Consider the following 21446-nt stretch of genomic DNA (forward strand, 5'->3'; position numbering starts at 1 on the left):
CGGCTCGACCTTCATTGATTTTGCAGGTGTCACACAAGGTATTGCTATGCAGATTTTTACACTCTCATGTACTCTAATTCAACCTCATCTTCATGCTCATGTTTATTGTTGCAGTCCATTTTTCCATTTTTTAGTTAAATTATCAAATCGAGCTACTATGTGCTCTACTAATTAGGTTGGGTAATGAAATCGAACATGCTACAGATGTTGCCTGTAATGAACGCTCATGCATGCCAGCGTCCTCCTGCTCGAGCAAAGGCCAACCCAATCTCTTCTCGTGGTGTGCGAGTGCCTCAACAAGAATTGTCTAAGGTAGTTGATAATTTGATGCATTCACTCAATGCATCCGTCCATAGTGAGCTTTCTTGCGTATCACTCTTCTTTCCATAATTTGTTGTCGAAATAATCATTCCTAGACTCGGTATCAGGATCCTCCTATTGGAGGAACAATTGCCAGACATGTTCCTACGTATAGGACATTGCCCACGCCACCCCCATGGCCCATTTCGGGCAACACGTGCTTTCCATCTGATGATGATTGTGAAGAGTTTGTCCCTTTGTCTCAAGAGGTCAACCTCATGAACACATTTGCCTCGCCCCGTGCCATGGACCTTATGCCCGATGGAGGATCCATAGCTCCTCCTCCTCCACATCCTGCTAAGGTTGTTAAGGTCATGATTGAAACAAAAAATGTGGACATGACAACTAGGATAGAGCAGCCAAGTGGTACTCATATTGAGGCACCAATTAACAGCACTAGCCAAGAGCAGCCAAGTGGAAATGTGTCCCAAAAGGCAACAAAGCGGCCTAGGCAAATATTAGTCACATGGGACGATGACACTACCCGTGCTCTAATAAGAATTTACGACGAACAATGGAATCACATCAACAAGGGAAACTTTCGCTTTAAGGACTGGGAGGCCGTGGTTTTGAATCTCAATGCTGAGATGGATAACACTTACAACACTGAGAATACAAAAAATTGAATTGATACCCTCAAGAAGATGTACAAAAAGGAGAAGTTGAAATCGTCTTCCACTAGCGCAAGTCCAAGCACGTGGTCGTTCTTTGACATCCTAGATGTCGTGTGGTGCAAGACACCTAGATGTACTGGCTTGGTGGGGGGTTTTGATAGCGATGGGCCTGCAAAGGAAAATGAAGACATCTTGAATGAGCTTGAATAGGAAGTGGGGACGAATTCTGGAGTGAGTGCCAGTACATCACAAAATCCTATGCTCCATGGACTTCACAGAGTTAGGGGGAGTAAGTGGTAGCAAGGCAAAGCAGTAAAAGCGGTCTCTCTTAGGAGTTTTGAATTGAACCATGGGTGAGGGCATGACCAAGTTATGTGATACACTTCGCGATGTGGAAGATAAACACAGTGCAACATTGAGAGAGCTAGAGGCATCAAGGTATGCACTAGAGGAGCGTCTACTTTCAATCCACGAGAGGAAGACACAAAATGGCAACAAATTTACCTCTCCACTCAATTGGATCTTGCCAAGATTTTAGCCAAAGTCCGGGATTAGTAAGTAAATGCAATATTCTATAGCAAGGCTACAATCCTTTTGAATTTTCATCAAGCTCATGAGTCTATGCTTTTTGCTCTGCAGGCTGCAGCAAAGTAGCTAGATTTTGAAGCATCTTGAATTTATGATTGCATAAGGTAACACTACTAACCTTTATTCATTTCAAACTTACTTTAATACTTGACTAGAAATTATATGGGTAGTCTGCTCTGTGTAGGATGGAAAATATATTTTGACTACTACAATCCTTTGCTAGCTATATGCATGCAAGATCAACCACTTTGGCAATGCCATCCTCTTCCATATGGGAAGCACAAGATACACTTGAAGTCCATGTTGTACTTCAGGCACTTAATGATGTGGGGAGTTTTCATGAGTTTATTGGATCCTGATGCATGGCGCTACGGGCCTCGTCAATAGTGGGTGTTTCCAAGGCAGGATGTTTTTTGGACCTCAATTCACTGCCGGCTATGGTCAGAAGCCAATCTAAATAACCGGCACAAGTACTTATTTGCATATCGCATGTCTTATGAGTCTTTCAATGCACTCTTGGTCATAGTGGAGCCTTTATTGCCTTGCAGTGGTGATTTATTTGTCCGTGCTCCCATAGCTGGTGATCTTGCACTAGCATGTGTATTGTGGAGACTAGCATCTTCTAGATCAATGACTTGTCTTTACCCTATCGGGGAGTCCACTATACAGAAATACACCATGATTATATGTCGCTTTTTAAGCCAATGTAGCATGTTGCAGCGCTTTCATATTTGCATTCCTGAGGGTGCTAGGCTGAAAAGCATAATGGATGGATTTGAAGCTATTACAGGGCTTCCACAAGTAGCAGGTGCCATAGATGGAACACATATTAGACTACAAAGGAAGCCGTCAAAGGATAAATTTCGAGCACAATACATCTGCAGGCATAGGTTCCCTAGCATTCTTTTGCAAGGGATCGTAGACTCCCGTAAGCTTTTCTGGAGTGTTGTATGTGTTGCCCCCGATAGCACGCACGACTCAACACACTTTAAGGAATGCAGTCTTTACCAAGAGTTGAAGAGTGGTCGAGCCATCGCCAATCCCACAGTTCAACTACAAAGCGAATGCATCCAACCCTACTTGATCGCAGACTCAGCTTACAAAGCCACAACCTTTTTGGTGAAGCGCTTTTGATCAAAAGGTGGGCAACACTTAATTCAAAAGAAGCACTTTGATAGGAATCTTTCAAAAGGCAGAGTAAAAGTGGAGAATGCGTTCGGTATCTTGAAGAATAGATGGCGCATACTACGCGAGTTGAATGTCGATCTGGCAATAGCTCCCACAATTATAGGCGCTTGCTGCCTCTTGCACAAGTTTGTGCAGCTACGAGGGGAGGCCGAACCGAATGAGCAGGTTAACCCTCATCCAAATGATGGCGAGCCTCTACGTGGTGAGCATTACAACTCAGAATCACGAGAGAGAGCTTTGCGTGTCAGAGCAGCTTTATTTAGAAACCATGCCTTGTAAAGCATATGACGGCAAGCGAACATGCTGCAAAATGATAGGAGACTCCAATGAAATAGAGAAGGTCAACAATAAAATTATGTTTCTTGCTTCAATAGCTTTTTTTAATGCTTTACGTGTTAGTAAGCTCGTTGTGCTGACTCCACGCTGTTTTGCAGGTTGCTCAAGGCCTGTTGGATGCATTTTCCCTGGAGATTGCAGTCAACATTAGTAGTTTTTGTACCGGGCACAGTTTTAACCTTATGATCATCTTGTTTGTATTGGTTCGATGTTCTCTTCCAGCTTTCTTTTCCAAGTACAATCAACAACTATTTATTCATGGCTCTGGACATTTATAGTATTGTCAACAATTCTTGTTTAACAATGACGTATGCCACTGATACAGCAGGCTATTGTTGTAATTCTCAAATTTGTTTAAGTACACAAATAACGTCAGTAGGTTTATGTTCTCAAAAAAGTTGTGCATTGCAGAAAGAGTTGTGGTCTCAGGTTATTAAGTTCAATGAGAACGTTGCTCAGCAAACTTCTATGGTGTGTATAAAAGCGCAACAAGCCTGTAGAGGTTGTGATTACGAAGTCGACCTACTTGACCAAATACTCGGGCTGGTTGATGAAATTTCCACCGGTTCTGGGTCGGACGTGTCGCATGTGCGCAGGCAGACGGCCGACGGTGTCCGGTGAGGCTGCAACCAATGGTGCATATGTGCAAAAAGGTCACTACGGCCAGTCAAGGTTGACGACTCCTTTGAACGGTCGGCGCACATGCATGTGCGCAGTCTATCTCGATGGAGGTGCAGGACACACACACCGGATCAAGGAGCTCGTGCCATGTGGCAGGGGGAAATCCCTTCCCCTTTTATGACTACAGTTCCTTGATCTTAGTGTAAGAAAATTCTCTTTGTGATGTAACAACACTAAGGACATGAATCATTGGCAATGGGGGAAAATGGGAATGGGTGGCACGACCCACGAACCAAGTTGGTATTGGGATTCTCGACTTTAAGTTGTCTCGTTGACTAATCAAAGGCAAGAATTGAGGTTCCTGGCTTATCAACCAAGAAGAGCTTGATCTCAAGGAGCAGATAGAAAGAGGCTAAAGCACGTGATAGAATTTTGGCACCTAGCTGGTCTTTCCTTACGCTTGGGGGCTTCATGGGAGAAATAGCATGAAAGTGAAATAGAGTAGCATCGGCTCTAGAATGGAGGGAGATTGTTAGATATTTTAGGTGCTCCATTCTACATTGGTACCCTTGGTTCTCCAAACTTGGAAGAGGATCCTTGAACTCTTTTTCAAGGGAAGTTGCACGAAAGGTGAGTAACAAAGGGAGCTCCAGACTTTCACATCTTTGGGATGACATAAAACTCTACTGGAAAGAAGTGGAGCAAGTAGTAATCCAATACAGTTTGAGTTTATACAAAAGGCTTTTGGTTAGTAAAATATTGGATGTTTTGTCCTACAGTCATATGCTTGTGTCCCCGTTAACATTGAATTGGAAATCATGGCATTGGCCATTAGAAAAAATGTTTGCACTCCCCAAGACTCAAGCTACCTATAACAAGCTAATATACAAGGCAAACTGGTTTGCTCCATTCATCAATATCTGAAAGGAAAATTGGTCGAGAAGAGCGATGGTGGCAGACTGAGTGTCATATGGGAGCTAAAATGGCCCAATCATGTGAAGGTTTTACTTGGAAGGTGTTGTGGAAAGCCATCCCAACTCGGAGCAAGATCTGTGCTAGAGGGAGTGCACTAACACCTGCTCTGGAAATTAGATTGCAAATTGGGACTTATTCATATTTACACCTTGCAATCATTGCTAAAAAAAAAACCATTTGGCCTTTATTTGTGAGATCAAACTAATGAGACAACCAGGATTTATGGAAAAAATCTAAGGCACTTATCGGGATTTTATAATTAAGATGCCCTTTTTGAATGTTACGAGTGAGACTAACTCCGCCTCCGACGGGATGGCCGCTTATAGCGCCAGAAAGAAATCAAAGATAGGATATGGAGCTAGGGGAGGGCTTTGGAGCCACACTCGAGCCTGCGTAATGACATGCCAAGCGATGTGCTAATCATAACCTTCACATCAAGGTACACATTGTTGGTGACATCAATGGACAAATCATTCACACCCCCTCCATCGTCTCTTCCACCACCACTAGCAGCAAAGTTGAGCCCATGCGTAGCACGTGCAGTGCGGCAACTAAGCTGGGATCCCAGGATGTCATCTATATATTAAAATGGAGAGAGAGAGAGAGAGAGAGAGAGAGAGAGAGAGAGAGAGAGAGAGATGTGTATCCTTTCTTATACATATTTTCCCCAAAAAAATTAAGAAGAATAACAAAGAGAATAAGAGGGAGATGGACATTCAAAGATAGATTGTCGGGGTTTGGAAGGGAGAGAGATTGTGACCATTATTATAGAGACCGGCAAGAGAGAAAGCGACGTTGTGCATGAACAACACAAAGTAGATATATCAATGTGTGTGTGTGTGTGTGTGTGCGTGCGTGCGTGCTAGTTTACACAGGTTGAGAAAATTCTCGAGCTAGTTGAAATTTTGCTGATCAAGGCCAGTGTCAACTACTACACTATCGATCACCGCCCCGTTGAAGCTTCTCACCCCCTTGCTATCACCTTGCCTCTTCTCCATACATTGCCACCCCGACTATGACTCTATCCCTTCACACTATAATAGATGGGACCTCTCTTTCTTCATCCTCGCATCCCTTAATTCCATCCGCCCTACCTACCTTCGCAACTCCTACCCCTCACCGAGCATTGCGTAATCACACATGCTTGAATAATCAAAAGTGCATTAGAGAAACATGATAACTTTGTAAGAAACGTACCAAAGAAAATGAAATGAAATGAAATGTTATATTAAATGGCTTCACAAGGCCAAAATGACCTATGGGACCAAATTGATACAATCTTGGAGAATTTAATACAATGTCTGGGTACAAAATAAAATGAATATAACATCTCAGCTAATATAACTGAATGAGAAATGAAATGTTATATTAAACGTCTTCAAAAGGCCAAAATGACCTATGAGAGCAAACTAATACAATCTTGGTGGATCTGATACAACGCCTGGGTACCAAATAAAATGCAGCAAAATAAAAGAAAGATGCCCAGTTTCGGGCACTCTAAGAGACAATATCTCGTCTTTGCAATAGCTCGACCACTCGAAGGACGCTATTGGCATTGCTGGCGAGCTAATTTGAGAGAGAGAGAGAGAGAGCGAGCAGATGCGTAGCTGATTTGGTCGGCATACCTGCCTTTTGCACCGCTATCTCCTTCAACTCAACCGCCAACTTTCCCAAGTTGAGTTTCATCTTGTCCTGCTTCTGCTTTGCATTCTTCAAACTTGTCGATGTTGCTTTGGTGGCAGTTGATAGCATCCTCCAAAGATGCCACAATGCCCTGTGCAAGTGCTACCACGCAAAAAGCAGGTTGACCACATTGCCAAGTTGTGGTCGAAGGAGATAAGGCATAGGCAATCAATTTGCCTATTGGGCTCAGCTTCATGAATCTCGCCATTTCGTCCAGTGGCTCAAAGGGAAACAAAGAAAGCAAAGGATGGGCTGAGGAGCGCGGGAAGCTGCTGGAACGAACGCGAGTCCCTTCCTTAGTTGTGCAGTTCTTAATATTGTGCCTAATCTACTCTCGACTTCAGTGCAGCTTGCCCTCGAGCTGCGGGCATCTCTCTCTTTCTCTCTCTCTCTCTCTCTCTCTCTCTCTACATGCTAGAGATTTGCTGTCAGAGGTTCTTGCGCGGTTGTTTAACCGTGTCATATGTGAGGGACTACCCGAGTCTTGGAGATTATCTACTATTGTACCTCTCTTCAAGACAGGGGACCCCACGGTGACAGGGAACTACCGTACTATTATGATAGGGCACACATTGGCACGGTTCTATGCATCCATTCTTGAACAGCAACTGAGTAAATGGGCAGAAAATGAGGGCATACGAGCAGCAGAACAGGCTGGATTCAGGAGGGATTTCTCCACTTTGGACCATATTCTTACACTCAGAAACATTATTGAGGAAGGTCGGGCACATGGAAGACAGAGTATTATTGCTTTGTGGACTTCTGCAAAGCATTTGACAGAGCAGTGTCGAGGGCCAAATTGATGCGTAGGCTACTGAAGTTGGGAGTACCCATAGAGATCATATGGGGGATCATGGCTTTATACGGCTCAGTGACTGGCCAGGTACGCACTCTTGAGGGGAATTCTGACATTGTTCATTCCACTATTGGAGTGAAACAAGGGTGTTCTTTGTCCCCTACACTTTTTGGTATGTATGTAGATGAAGTCTCTGACTACATTGACAGAGAGGGCGACAGAGGCGCTCAGCTAGTAGGGACATGGATCCCTTTATTATTATATGCTGATGATATTGTGTTGATATCAGAGTCACCAAAGGGCATGCAGAGACAGTTGGATGCATTGCACAGCTTTGCAGAGGATAGTGGATTGTCTGTGAACCTTGATAAAACCAAGGTTATGGTGTTTAAAACCACACCACAGTGGGTCAAGAGATCAGCACCTACACTCGTATATGGTTAGGATACTGTGGAGTACACAGATGAATATACATGTCTAGGGGTGGTATTCACAGGACCGAGGTTTACTCTGAGGAGAGCAGCAAAGACTAGACTGTCCAGAGCCTATGCGGCATTGGGAGGGCTAGAGAGGATGTGTTCGCAGGTTCAGTTTCAAGAAACACGAACAAAGCTATGGATCTTTGATACTTTGGTTGCTTCAGCTAGGCTTTATGGGGTCCAGGTTTGGGGTCCATCTGTGAATCATGACAGTTGGAGGAGCATGGAGAGACCCTTGGTACTTATGATATCCCGGATGATTAGAGCCAAGGCCTCCGTACCATGCGATTATTCGAGCGGAGATAGCGGCCCCTCTTATAGAGATTGAGGCTCTTACTAGATCAATGTCCTTTATGCACAATCTATGGGATACACATAGAGGCAAATATACTAGATTGGCTATTGAGTCCTCTAGACAATTAGCGATGCAGGGAGACACATCATGTTGGTATGTGTAGATGACCTCATGGTTTCAGAGGCATGGTTTCAACATGGATAGATTGCCTCCTTTTCAGTATTCCCTGGATGTACCCTCCCTGCCAGCCACACGGACGGAGATCACTAGACTCGTCAGGATCTTATACAGTTGGACACCAGGAAGACATGGGTAGAGCCGATGCAAGAGTTGGGCATGAAGATGGCTTTCTACAAAGAGCATCTTCTCCAACTTTCGGGAGATGGGTTTGTGATTCGTTCGAGCTACATGGACACTCATTTGTCTGCGATGTGCTATTGGTCAGATTCGCACATCTTCACACCAGCTGGAGATTGAGACGGGTAGATTTAGAGGGATACCAGCGGAGTCTAGGATATGCCAACTATGCGATAGAGAGCCAGAGATAGAGCTACACTACATATGCCACTGCACTGTGTATTATGAGATATGAGGACACTTCCATTGCTTATTCGGGGAGGGTTTTGGACCCTTAGATAGAGTCATGAGGTATCAGGATCAGAGATGCCTTGGCTTATATCTACTTGAGCTACACCGACATAGAGATAGTCTGCTGAGGAGACATGGAGTGCGAAAGTCACAGAGACAGATCACAGACTTCTTTGGATTGAGGGAGCTAGGAGACCAACCACCAACACGGGGTTGTACCCACATTTATACCAGAGGCACCCTCATTGACAAGGCAACTGAGCTCGGGAGATCGAGACGACCACGACCGAGACACAAGAGCACAGTCCATCGACCTTTTAGCACGACACCCAGAATGTCATTGAGGGCCTACTCTACATTTTCACATTTCACATTTCACATTTCACATTTCACATGTCACACTTCATTTTCAGTTTTCAGTTTTTCAGTTTCTACATTCAGTACTTTTTGTACTTGTACTTCAGACATTGTATTAGATTCACCACTTTGTATCTGATGGTCTCATAGGTCATTTTGGCCTTTTGAAGACGTTAATATATCATTTCATTTTATCTCTTCTCTCTCTCTCTCTCTCTCTCTCTCTCTCTCTCTCTCTCTCTCTCTCTCTGCCTTGAGCTAATGCGCCCCGATCTGCTCTTGGCTTGCGTGCATCTTGCCCTCGAGCTACAGGCAACTCTGTGTGTGTGGGATGATGGGATCGGCTCGGCCTTGAGCTATGGGCAAAGACAACTCCAGCTCCTCTTGGTTCATGGCTCCATCACGCATGCAGACGAAGGGCCTCTTGCATGGCAAGGAGAAGGGGAAGCCAAGCAGCCAAGTTGGAGCCCATCCACACCTCTACGTGAGCTCAGTGCACTGCCAGCTCTGTGCATGCCTAGATCTCTCTCTCTCTCTCTCTCTCTCTCTCTCTCTCTCTCTCTCATCTGTGTGGCATAGGCTGAAAGCAAAAGCAACGCCTTAGCTCTTGTGGCTGCATGCATTTGCAACCACGTGGAGCATAGGATAGTGTTTTTGACCTGCCCAAAGGGCTAAAGCCATAGTGATGTGTTCCCTTTTTCATTAGAAAAAAGGAGAAGTTTTTTTTTAAAAATGTACATTTTTTTTATTAGTTAGCTACAAGAACAGACACTTATTATAAAGATAGAGCTTTGCAGACACTCATTGCAAGGATTTTTTGAAATCGTGATGTGAAGGAAGCATGAAATCTCAAAGTTTCAAAGGAAAATAAATCCAACCTCCTGCCATCATCCCTTCCCACCATTGCTTTGTATGCTACCCTAGTTATTAAATAAACAAAAACTACTTAGCCAGTGTGGCATTTTCTAACGACACTTCGTGCAGAGAGAGACACGGAGAAAGAGAGAGAGAGAGCAGCGAAGGTCGCCATCGCCAAGGGCTTGAGTGGGAGCTTGTGTGTAGCGCCTCTGTATTATGCATGGCCTTGCTTCTACACTATGAGGGCCCTTATCTTCGTAACGGATCCATTGTGGCCCTTGTGGCTTCTTCTTCTCCGACATTTCCCCGTTACCTGCTTGCTCAGTTGCTGTTGAGGGGCTTTCATTTGTGTTGAGTTTTAAGCACCTAACTCTGCCTTTTCACTTCTCAGCAAGTTCATCCACCAAAGGGCTGGCAATCATACGGCAGGGGCTGCACAGCACCGGCAGTAGCTAGGGGTTTCCTGCAGCCATTCACACATGATCCTACGAGAAGCATGCTTGGAAGATGTAGACAGCCAGTAGGAAAACCTTTCAGGAGGCGCAGTTCTCAACCCCGAACATAGCAACATGCCGAAGGTGTTGATTTTGAGGCAGGTGGCTAGTGGAGCATCAAAGTGTACTATGAAGTGTTCTGATGGAGGCTCCTCTTTGCCAGTGTCAGAGAGTCTCCTTGGGCACTTTGATTTCGGGATGTGCTCAAATGGGCATGGCCAACAGGTTTTGGAGTGCGATGCTGTTCCAAACAAATGCAATGCTAGGCATTCTGCCAAGAATGCAAAGAAAGCCTGTGCCATGATTGGAGCCATTGAAGTGGTCAGTGAGGCAAGGGTTGTTGGAGCATTATATGGTGCACAAAGTTGCAAAGCATGCATGATGGCCCTAAGATGATCCATATAGTCTCTTAGCTGAAAAATAGTCAAGTATATTTTAGACTTCATTGTCTGCCAAATCGGACAATGGCATTATTCGACATGAAAATAGCTTTCCTGAATGACCACCCTTACTAGGGGTATGCTCAATTCTTACAAAAAGCTTCGAACTTCTTATCATGGCGGTATTGTGTTAATCTGTTTTTTGCCTGCACCCCCTTGTCATAATGACAATGCACGGCAATATTGAGCTCTGTGCAAGCATGAAGTATTGGGTTCCTTCCGGCTACCAACGTGCTCTGACTATTAATGTAGATAGCATGAAGTATTGAATTCTTTTCAGTTGCCAATGTGCTCTGACTATCGGTGTAATAGTGGCGGCGGCGCCAGTTACTCAGATCAACCACCAGATTCCTGATGTCTGAGCTATGAAAGCTAACATGGCCTCAACCTGACAACTAGAAGTGGCTATATTACGCTCCTCCTTGTACAACGGAGATGTAGATGAGCCGCAAATCTAATGGTGGCAATCACTATTGGCAGTGGAAAGAAAATTTGAATCTAGCATGCAAAGGCCATTCACCATACTAGCAAGAAGTGATTTTTGTCATGCTTTTGTCCCATAGCCATCCAACAAGTTGGTTATTAGAGTAGATGAGCCACTAAGGAGGTATGCATGCATGGCCAAGAGTGTGGGGCCCATCACTATGCACACCTTGTTCCATAAAAAGTGCAAAATTGAGAGAGGTGATTGGTTGAGAGCCCAACCTTTTTGGTGAAAAATCTCATATGTATTTAAAAAAACAAAAAGAATGAAATTGTTTGATTTGTGAGTGCTGTAGTGAACACTCATGAGGAAGTTAGGAGTGACACTAAGTGGGCGACAATGTTTGTGTTCTCTCAAAAGATACTGAGATAAGATTTTTTCCAAGAATATATTATTGCATGTGCTCGAAATTAGAGTCCAGCTCCTCTTTTCTCGTGCATCTCCATGACCAGGTGTCCTGTTTGTAAAAAATTAAAAGGTTTTCGATGATTGGTTTCTTAAGTTAGCGAGAGGAAAATCTTTGATACGAGCGCGCCAACTTGGAAGAAATTTGGAGAGATTCTCTCGCACTCTCGTCTTTGAGGTGAAGTTCTATTGTTTCCATGTCTGTCACTCAATCTAGGAGTGTGTCTCAGTGCAATTGGTCTCAAAGGGGATCGAAGGCCAGTACTGTGCAGCCATATGACGTCTCCATGGCCAATCAAAAACCCAACAACAATTCTACCTGTCATGATCTCGTACTCGATCCGTGGCCTCCAGTCTCCAAGACACCGTCCAGGGCCTTGTCACCTGTTACTCCTCTGCAGACTGCAGCCTCCTCCAACGCTAAGTTCTGCCAGCTCCGTGAGTCCGTACCCGCCTCGCAAGCTCTGTCTTCATTAGGGCCAAAAAAGACTCAAAAAGGGTTGTTTGTTAATGTAAGGATTAAGGAATAGTCCAATAGTTATTTGACACGTATACAAAAGTATGGCACTCTTGTCTCCTCTATTGTGGGTTTTGGTGGTTCTATTTTGACGGAGAACCGCTAAATGTCTTGATCATAAGGCTGAAACTGCTATATTTGGGTGCTTTCGGCGAGAGAGCTCATTAAATTTGCGGCTCAAAGTAATGAAGTTTCGTCTTTTGTTCTATTTTATATTTCACAAAAGCGTTGTCAAAAGATATGAAATCTATGTCAGAAGGCTCTCAAAACAAGGGCATTAATGACAAATCACCTACTTTTTTCAAACATATACCTTTCTCGCTCTCTCTCTAGTTTGTGAGAGGTTTAAGTCTTTCCGTCTATACTTTCTTTCTTCTTCTCTAATCTCTGAGTTTCCATGGCATCTTTTGCACGTCGCTCTTCACATAACATAACTTCTTGTGACTTTCATAACGTTAGAGAGGATGGTCTTTGGAAGCCCATATCTTTTTGTGTGAATGACTGGGTAACAATGCTTCCTTAATGCAAAGGTGTACATAGAGTGAAGAGAACTAAACGCGATAAAGTAAAAAACCATTGGAAAGGTCGTGTTCTTCCTTTCAAAGTGACCGACAATGGCTGGCTAGCTAAGGTTCAACATGTGTACATGGCCAAGGATATGGTGTTAGATTGGGAAGAACATCCCACACTGCATTCTTATTGTAAGTACAAAAAAAACTATTTGATACAGTGAATTTTTCATTATCCCATTGTTTTTCTCATTTTTTGATTCCATTCCAGATATATTTCCTTCAACAGTTGGAATGGCAGCCTGTGGAGAGTCTAAATGGGACGTTCAAAGCAATGCATAAAGGGATTGCAGATGCTATGCATGCTGACAAGCCACCTTCCTTTTACAAAATAATGGATTTGTTTGTCTATTTTGTAGAATACAAAGTTCCATCACGAGAAGGTGCATATGGAGAACTATATCAGTTACCCGTTCCCACCATAAGTTCACTTGACTGGGAAGCTCCTGATGCATGTACTATATCAAGCTTCAAATCCAAAATCAAAGAAGACATTCTTAAAGCTATGTCTCAGGGCAGGATATCAAGAAGGATTAAAGTTTAATGGTTCTTGCCTATACATGTTTTTGTGGCATGTTTCAAAACAATGGACTTGCAGAGGACAAAGACGATGTGGCTTAATAGAAGACTTTCTATGGCTGAACTAAATAATGTTCTTGGAGACAGATGGAGCACCAAAGAAACTTTCCATATTGGTGACAATATTAGTTGTAGAGTAAGCCCAAACTCTATGTGTATCTCATATAAACTATGTCGTCAATCATTAGTTTTGGGCTACGACTATAGGAGATCACTACAAGAGGCTCTTCACATTAGCGACGCTCACACAGCGACGCTAAAAAAAAAAATTCCCGGCGTCGCTATGAGCGTCGCTATAAGCGTCGCTATGAGCGTCGCAAATTTACAAAGAAATTTGCGACGCTCATAGCGACGCTTATAGCGACGCTCATAGCGACGCCAGCTGGGGTAAAAAAAATAACCGAGCGCGCCCAAAAACTCAGATTTCAGATCTGAGTTTTTCGACGCCCTCAAGCAAAGAGCAGGTAACGCTCTCCCTCACTCTCTCTCTCTCTCTCTCTCTCTCTCTTTTACACACACACACACACACACACACACACACACACACACACACACACACACGAGGAGAGGAAGGAGAGACAGGTATGCTCCTTCCCTCTCCTCATTCTCATGTTCCCTTCCTCTCTTTCTCTCTCCCTCGCTCTCTCTCTCACACACACACACATACACACACACATATAGTGTTTTTGAGAGAGAGAGAGAGAGAGAGAGAGAGAGAGAGAGAGAGAGTGCAAAAACGCACACACATACATAAACAAAGAATGCACACACACATTGAGAGAGAAAAAGAGAGAGAGAGCATGCATAAACAAAAAACGCACGCATTGAGAGAGGAAAAGAGAGAGAGAACATGCATAAACAAAAAACGCACACATTGAGAGAGGAAAAAAGAAAGAAAACATGCATACGATCCAAAAAAACGCACACACATTGAGAGAGAAAGAAAGAGAAACTAAGGGAGCGTCGTAGGAAACTAATTAAAATTAAAAGACCTAAAGATCTAGCCGACGAGGAGTTGAACTGAAGACCTATTATTCAAGAGAGAAATGGCATAATCAATCTATCATACTTGGCATGGGTGATAGAAAGGTTATACCATTTATCTCTTTTTATTGGCACACACATCCACACACGCGCACACACACAGGAAGAAGAGAGTTATAACGTCGTAGGAAACTATTTCAAAAGACGTTAAAGATTAGGTTATATGTAGACTTACATTAAATTAGATTTAGGTTTATTTTTAACTAGATTTACATTTATTTAAGCTAGATTTAGATTTATGTTATATTAGATTAGATGCGGGTCTCCATAGACTGCGATGCCTGCATGAAGCGGGTGAAGAAAGCCCTCAATGGAATATAGGGTATTGCTGCCTTCACTCATAGTGGGCTCCGTCGATCCAAAAGTACTGGTGAAATGTCTTCAGAAGATAGGGAAGAAGGTGGATCTTCAGGGCGGCAAGAGTCACTACATCCCCGACACAATGACCATCTAGACAACCTCTAGTCATTAGACTTACGTTAAATTAGATTTAGCTTTATTTTTAGTTAGATTTACGTTTATTTAGATTTACGCTTATTTACGTTAGATCGAGTCCACGCAAGAATTACTTACGGTTTAGGGTTTAGAGTTAGACGAACAGTGAAAAGATCTACTGTGAAAAGATGTTAAGATGAAGTGAAGTGCTACAGCTAGAGAAGAGGCAAAGGGATTTTGTCCACTACATGCAGTATCATGTAGACGTGGGTGTCTAGATTTCTTGTACCCACAAATATAGGTATTGACCAATAAAGACGAGATTATAACCCGGTGGTTCTGATCTCCGTGCACCTCTAGACCGAGGTGTGCGGGGATTGGACATGACTAGAGAATGTGAGGTAAAGAGAGAGAGAGAGAGAGAGAGAGAGAGAGAGAGAGAGAGAGAGATAAGACGAAGAATGCCAATAGAATATTAAATTTGTTGTCTAGGTTATAAGTTTTTTATCCTCATTATGAGTAGCGACGAGAATGTGGGACCGTCCAACCGAAACACCTATCTCTCAACGAGGGTCTTATGTCCTTGTAATCAATGCAAACATGCTGTGCGACGGACAAGACGTGTTTCTTTGCAGCACGTTCGAGAATTTGGCGAGTTCGATCCATCTATTATAGATCGAGTTGTTGCCAATTATAACTCGTCGGACTCTGACGCTGGCCAACAAGCAGCAATCTTGCAACCCAATAGACGTGTTCGCAGGCGCTTTGGTCAAGCAGCATATGTGAGGCCACAAGATGTAGCCTCTGACAGCTCGGGGGATGATCATGCAGAGCACATTCCCAACGAGGCAATGTTTGAGCCCGAGATTGATGAAATGATCGAGACGATCATGGATTCAGAAAGGCTTATCTATGATGATATGAAAAGTGAAGCCGATACATCATTGTATAATGGAGCACGTATGTCTAGATTGAAAGCACTCCTGGTTCTTCTCAACATGCAGGCAAAGTTTGGATGGAGTGACACTAGCGTCACAGCGCTTTTCAGGTGATCTATTACAATTAGTTTACTTTAATAGAACTCATGGTGTATAATGATCTGATAGATTTTTACACGACTATCATATTTTTATGTTGTGTAGATTGCTGAAAGAGCACATTCTACCAGCTGACAATGTGATGCCAGATTCCCGAGATGAAGCAAGAAAGATTTTGCGAAACTTGGGGATGGATTACAATTCTATCCACGCTTGTCCTAATGACTGCATTCTTTTCAGAGGGGAATACACAGACATGGAGAAGTGTCCGAAATGTGATTCCGAAAGATATCGAGTAGATCTCCACGGGACAAAAATTCCACAAAAGGTTTTGCGACATTTTCCTTTGCTTCCTCGCATCAAGCATTTCTTCGAATGTAAGTCCATGGCCGCCCTAGCATCATGGCATGAGGAGAATAAATCTTCGGATGGTGTGCTACGAATTCCTGCAGATTGCGCAGCCTGGAAACATATAGATGGAACATGGTCGGATTTTGCCAGGGAAGCTCGAAATTTGCGCTTAGGCCTGGCTATGGATGGCGTAAATCCATTTGGTCAAAGATCAACATCTTACAGTGTATGGCCCGTTGTCATCGTCAACTACAACATTCCCCCGTGGTTGACTACGAAGAAGGGGCACCTATGGCTAAGCTTGATTGTGCCAGGGCGATATAAAGTGGGGAATATGGATGTGTATCTTCGTCCACTATTGGAAGAGCTACAACAATTGTGGATTGGCATAGAGGTGGTGGATATGAGCCGACACACAGGACGACGGAATGCTTTGATCAGAGGTATTCTAATGTGGACCATGCATGACTATCCCGGGCTAACAGAATGCTCAGGTGATCTATTGACACTCCTCTCTCAGACACTGTAAATCTGGTTTTTCCCCATAGTTGATCTATTATCATGTGTATACATGCAGGGCTTCAAACAAGCGGATACAGAGCATGTGTCACATGTGGACCTAGACTGAATGCACGTAGGGCACCCTCACTGAAGAAGCAAATCTACGAAGGTCATCAAGCGTATCTTCCGGAGAATCATGTGTTACGCGACGGCTTTTTGGGAAGAGAGCCACCAAGGATGTCTGCACAAGCATGGTTAGAGCAGAAGGAGATGTGCGATGACGGATTGCCTCCAGGGATGAAGAGACTATCTCTATGGTACGAGTTACCATACTGGCCTCGACTCGTGATCAATCACTTGCTCGATCCAATGCACATATTCAAGAATGTGGGTAATCTACTATGGGACCATTTGACCGGCAAGAAAGATACTTTGGGAGCCAGAGTTGACCTTAGAAATGTGGATCGTATGGAGCAATATTGGCCGCAAACAGCGTCTGATGGATCGATAAAACTTCCTAAAGCACCATGGATTTTCACAGGAGCCCAAGAACGCAAAGTAAAAGAGGCCATTCGATCTTTGCGGACCCCCACTGGCGTAATGCACTCGCTCCGAACGTGTTTTACTAAAGAAGGAAAGCTTACCGGTTTGAAGTCACACGATTGGCATAAAATGTGTCAGGTACGTTCATAGTGGACTTTAATATCATTGCATAAAATGTGGACTTTAATATCATTGCTGCACATACTTTACAGTTTATTTTACCGGTTGCCATTGAGGGATGTTTGTCTCTCGACATCCGTAACACAATCTACAAACTTGCAAAGCTGGTGCAATGGATCTCACAAAAGGAGATCGACGTAGACTCCATACCATTCGCCAAACTAAATGCTGCGGAGCTTGTGTGCATGTTTGAGAAACATTTTCCTACTACAATGCTAACCATTCAGGTGCATCTTCTTATTCACATAGTTGATGAGGTGGAAATAGCTGGCACAGTTCATTCCAGATGGATGTTCTTCTTAGAGCGTTTCATGAAAACGCTTAAGGGATATGTGCGTCAAAAGGCACGTCCGGAGGGTAGCATGGCAGAAGGTTGGTTGGTATCAGAGTCCCTAGTGTATATTGGAGAGTGGTTAGACGGATTTGATAAATCCCGGGACACGCTATGGCGAACCATAGATGATGAGCGCATATCTGGGATTGTCATGTGCAATCTCGGTGTTGAGAAGAAGATGACGGAAGATCTAGAGGCTAAAATCAACCGATTTTGCATGCTTCACAATCCAGTGATGCAAAAGTGGATTTCACAATATGAGGATGCAAAGCAAGAGCGACAAAGGGCACGAATCGAGTGGAGACGGGGAAGACGACCACCGATGCACTATCCAGCGGTTCTGGAGAGCCTACCAACCTTCATGAGCTTAAGATGGTTGCACAACCAATTGAAAAGCGCACAACAATGCGGTGACGAAGTGACTGAAGAAGAGTGGGAGTACTCTCGGGGTTGCGCGACCAAGGTAAGTTTGCAATGTACGACTAGCAAGTGACTTTATTTATAAACGTTTGAACGGCCACTCATAATCCTTGTTCGTTGTAGTATAAGTCATACACAGCAGCATGGTGTAAAGGTCGACATTTTAGGGTGGAACGAATCGACAAAAAGCGTTTTACTCAAGATTGTGGAATCATGGCAAAATTTGAACAGTCTAGTCGACGACGTTCCTCTGATGCAGATCCCGTGGTGGCGGAACTCACTTACTTCGGCACGCTGCAAGAGATTTTGAGGATCGATTACAGAGGATTTTTTGTCGACTTGTTCGACGTGCAATGGTTCAAGATAATCATGGAGGGTCGAAACGCTACTGTGCGTAGAGGAGAGTCTGGTTTTCTTGAGGTGGATTCTACTAAGAAATGGACTGACCTAAGAGACACTTTTGTACTACCCGAGCATTGTGAACAAGTAAGTATATAAATAGTTAACATCCCCCTTTTACAAGTTATGTGCTCTCATGTAAGTTATGTGGCTCTGGCAGGTAGTATTTCATCCTACAAAGTCTACATCAAACTGGTGGTACGTCATAGAGTTAGCCCCTCGTAGTGCAAGGACGTATGAAGGCTACCATGTGCCAATCACAACGACATCAATGGAGGAGATCAGAGAAGATGCTCAATCAGAAGCCGTTGCGGTGGTGCCAGACGAGCATCAAGATGCTACTGCTCTATATGGGGTGCATGCAGAGGAGCTACAAAATGAAACAGAGGATATGTGTTTAAACGGAGAGCTCTATATAGATATAGGAAGTTATGCTGAGTTATGCGAGGATGAGAGAGAGATCTCTTAAAGCCACAAATATTGTATTTGAACAATTTTGCTCCGTGCTGTAAAAGCTCTAGCTCTTTTGATTGAAAATTCTGAGTTTTCGACTTGCCTCTTCTACCACTCGATTCATTGCGTCATTGTATTTATATGCGTCATTACGTCATTGTATTAATGGTATTTGCGTCATTGTCTACTCTATTCATTCAATATTAAGTTTAAATATTCGTGTGTTTAATGCAGGTATGGATGATGAGGAGTTTCTTTCTTCTTTGTCACCGCAGCAGAGACAGTGGTACGTGGAGCGTCATCGCTCTGGCGCATCATCGCGCGTTCCTACACCATCCGCATCTCCCTCTCTTTCAGAGCATTCGGCGCGCTCCGAAGCTTCGGCGTCGACGAGACGAGCGTCACACTCTTCTAGACACCGGCGCTCTAGTGGTGGCGGTGGCGGTTGTTGTGGGGATTCCGCCACCGATGCCTCCACACCGCCTCGTGTTCGACGAGGCTCTTTACCCTCCCCTTCTTTGTCCGCCCCCACACCAGCCACAGCATCGCCGTCTACGCCAGGTTTTGCACGGCTGACTGTTCCTAGAAGCTACACACCTCTACCTACTCCGCCAGGAGCCACCCCACTCGACACTCCTCGCTTCGGGGCCCAGACGCCGGTGGAGACACCTGACGTCCGTACCCCCATCGACACGCCGCTAGAGACCCCTGCCGGGACACCCAGGTTCACGCGTCACCGGCCAGAGGGCTTGCCTTACTCCGTCGACATCAGCGGCGGCATCATCATGGATGATGACGGCAAGAAGGTGATCTCGCGCATGCGTGGTCTTTGCTCTCAGTTGTTTAGACACTATATACTAAACAAATGGAGTGAAGTACCAAGTGATTTAAAAAACAGAGTCATCAGCATACTTCATGATGAGTTTCCCGTTCCAACACGGGATCAGCGCTTCAATGAAGACCTGATGAAGATTCGAATGCGCGAATACTGCAAACACAAGCGTTCCGAAGTGCAAAAAGCAATCAAGAATGGGTGGAATAGGCCAGATTGGCTGGCCAAAGAAGATTGGAAGAATGCGAAGAAAGCAGCGCGCGAGAATCCCGACAAGTGGAAGCAACAAAAGGATGCAGCCAGAGCGCGAGTAGAGGCAGGGAGCTCGCACCACTTGGGGAGCGGTGGATGGGCATCATTTGAAGCCGATTTTGTAAGTCTTTTCACATTGCTCTTTATGCATGTTCGATAGTTTAGGGTTTATGAGTTTTTTAGTTCTAACATAATGAAATCTTTGTATGTTTTGACAGTGGTCGATGACAGGACGTGATCCCACACCGTACGAGCGCGAGTACGCAGGCAGGAAGGGCTTAAACGCCCTGATGGACATTCTCAGTTCTCGCAGCGGCATGGTTAGTATTAGGGTTTACTCTTTTTTATTTTTTGTATTGTTTTATAAATGTCGTTATATGTTTATACTTACTGAAAACTGTCTTATTGTCTTTTTTTGCAGAATCCGACAGATACGCCGCTTGGACGCGATGAGACGTCTGATTAGACGACGTCAATTTAGCCGTAGCTAAATAGCATTAGTTTAGGGTTTCTCATAGCTTATGTATCATGAGACGGATTTTATACGTCTTTTTGAACCATGTATATTATTACATTTGTCACCGCAATTCCTTTTGCCAATCAATTCTTTATGTCTATGATGTTGTACAATTGTCATTATTACATTTGCCAATCAATTCAGTTTGTCTATGATGTGTACAATTGTCAATTTTGCAAACAATGCGTCTTGTGGGTGACTATTTTGGGTCTATTATTTACCTTTGCACTTTTTTTTAAAAGTGAATCAAGTACAATATGGTTGATGGGTGGCAGGGCATTCAATGCCCTCCCACCAAAAAAATATTCTCTCAGGCGTCGCTATAAGCGTCGCTATTTATGGCTCTGTAGCGTCGCTATATGCGTCGCTATACTCTTCTGTGAGAGCGTCGCTATCTGCGTCGCTATAGGCGTCGCTATAAGCGTCGCTATATAGCGACGTCTATAGCGACGCATATAGCGACGCCTATAGCGACGCATATAGCGACGCCTATAGCGACGCATATAGCGACGCTCTCGTAGCGACGCTTTTAGCGACGCTTATAGCGACGCCGGGGGTTATAAAAACCCAGTGTATTTCCGTCGCTAAGAGCGTCACAAGAGCACATAACCTCTTGTAGTGGATGGAGAAGCAAATTAGGTAGCTAGGTTCCTCTCGACTCTGAGGAAAATTGTTCAGAGTTTGAACTAAAGGTCACAGTCCATCCACACACCGAGTATAGAAGCCTGATAATAACAACAAATTGGAGACTAAATGATGTTAGATAATCTATTGAGTTTCTTGATGAAACATCTCCCGAGTATAGATTCAAAGTGGATGAAATTGTGGTGAGCACAAGGATGGAGAATTCAACCTCTTGCATCACATGCCTTCCCCCAAAAAGAGTTGTATTTGAGCCACTTGCAAGGACTTGAAAAAACAA

At 44.0% G+C, this 21446-nt stretch overlaps 1 pseudogene; it reads left to right on the forward strand.

Moving 5' to 3' along the window:
• Positions 1-572: 572 nt before the first annotated feature.
• LOC147419719 (uncharacterized) lies at positions 573-1921 on the forward strand (annotated as a pseudogene).
• Positions 1922-21446: the final 19525 nt, after the last annotated feature.

This window comes from Adiantum capillus-veneris, chromosome 29 (assembly GCF_014529385.1).
Source record: "Adiantum capillus-veneris isolate H3 chromosome 29, ASM1452938v2, whole genome shotgun sequence".
Lineage (NCBI taxonomy): Eukaryota > Viridiplantae > Streptophyta > Polypodiopsida > Polypodiales > Pteridaceae > Adiantum > Adiantum capillus-veneris.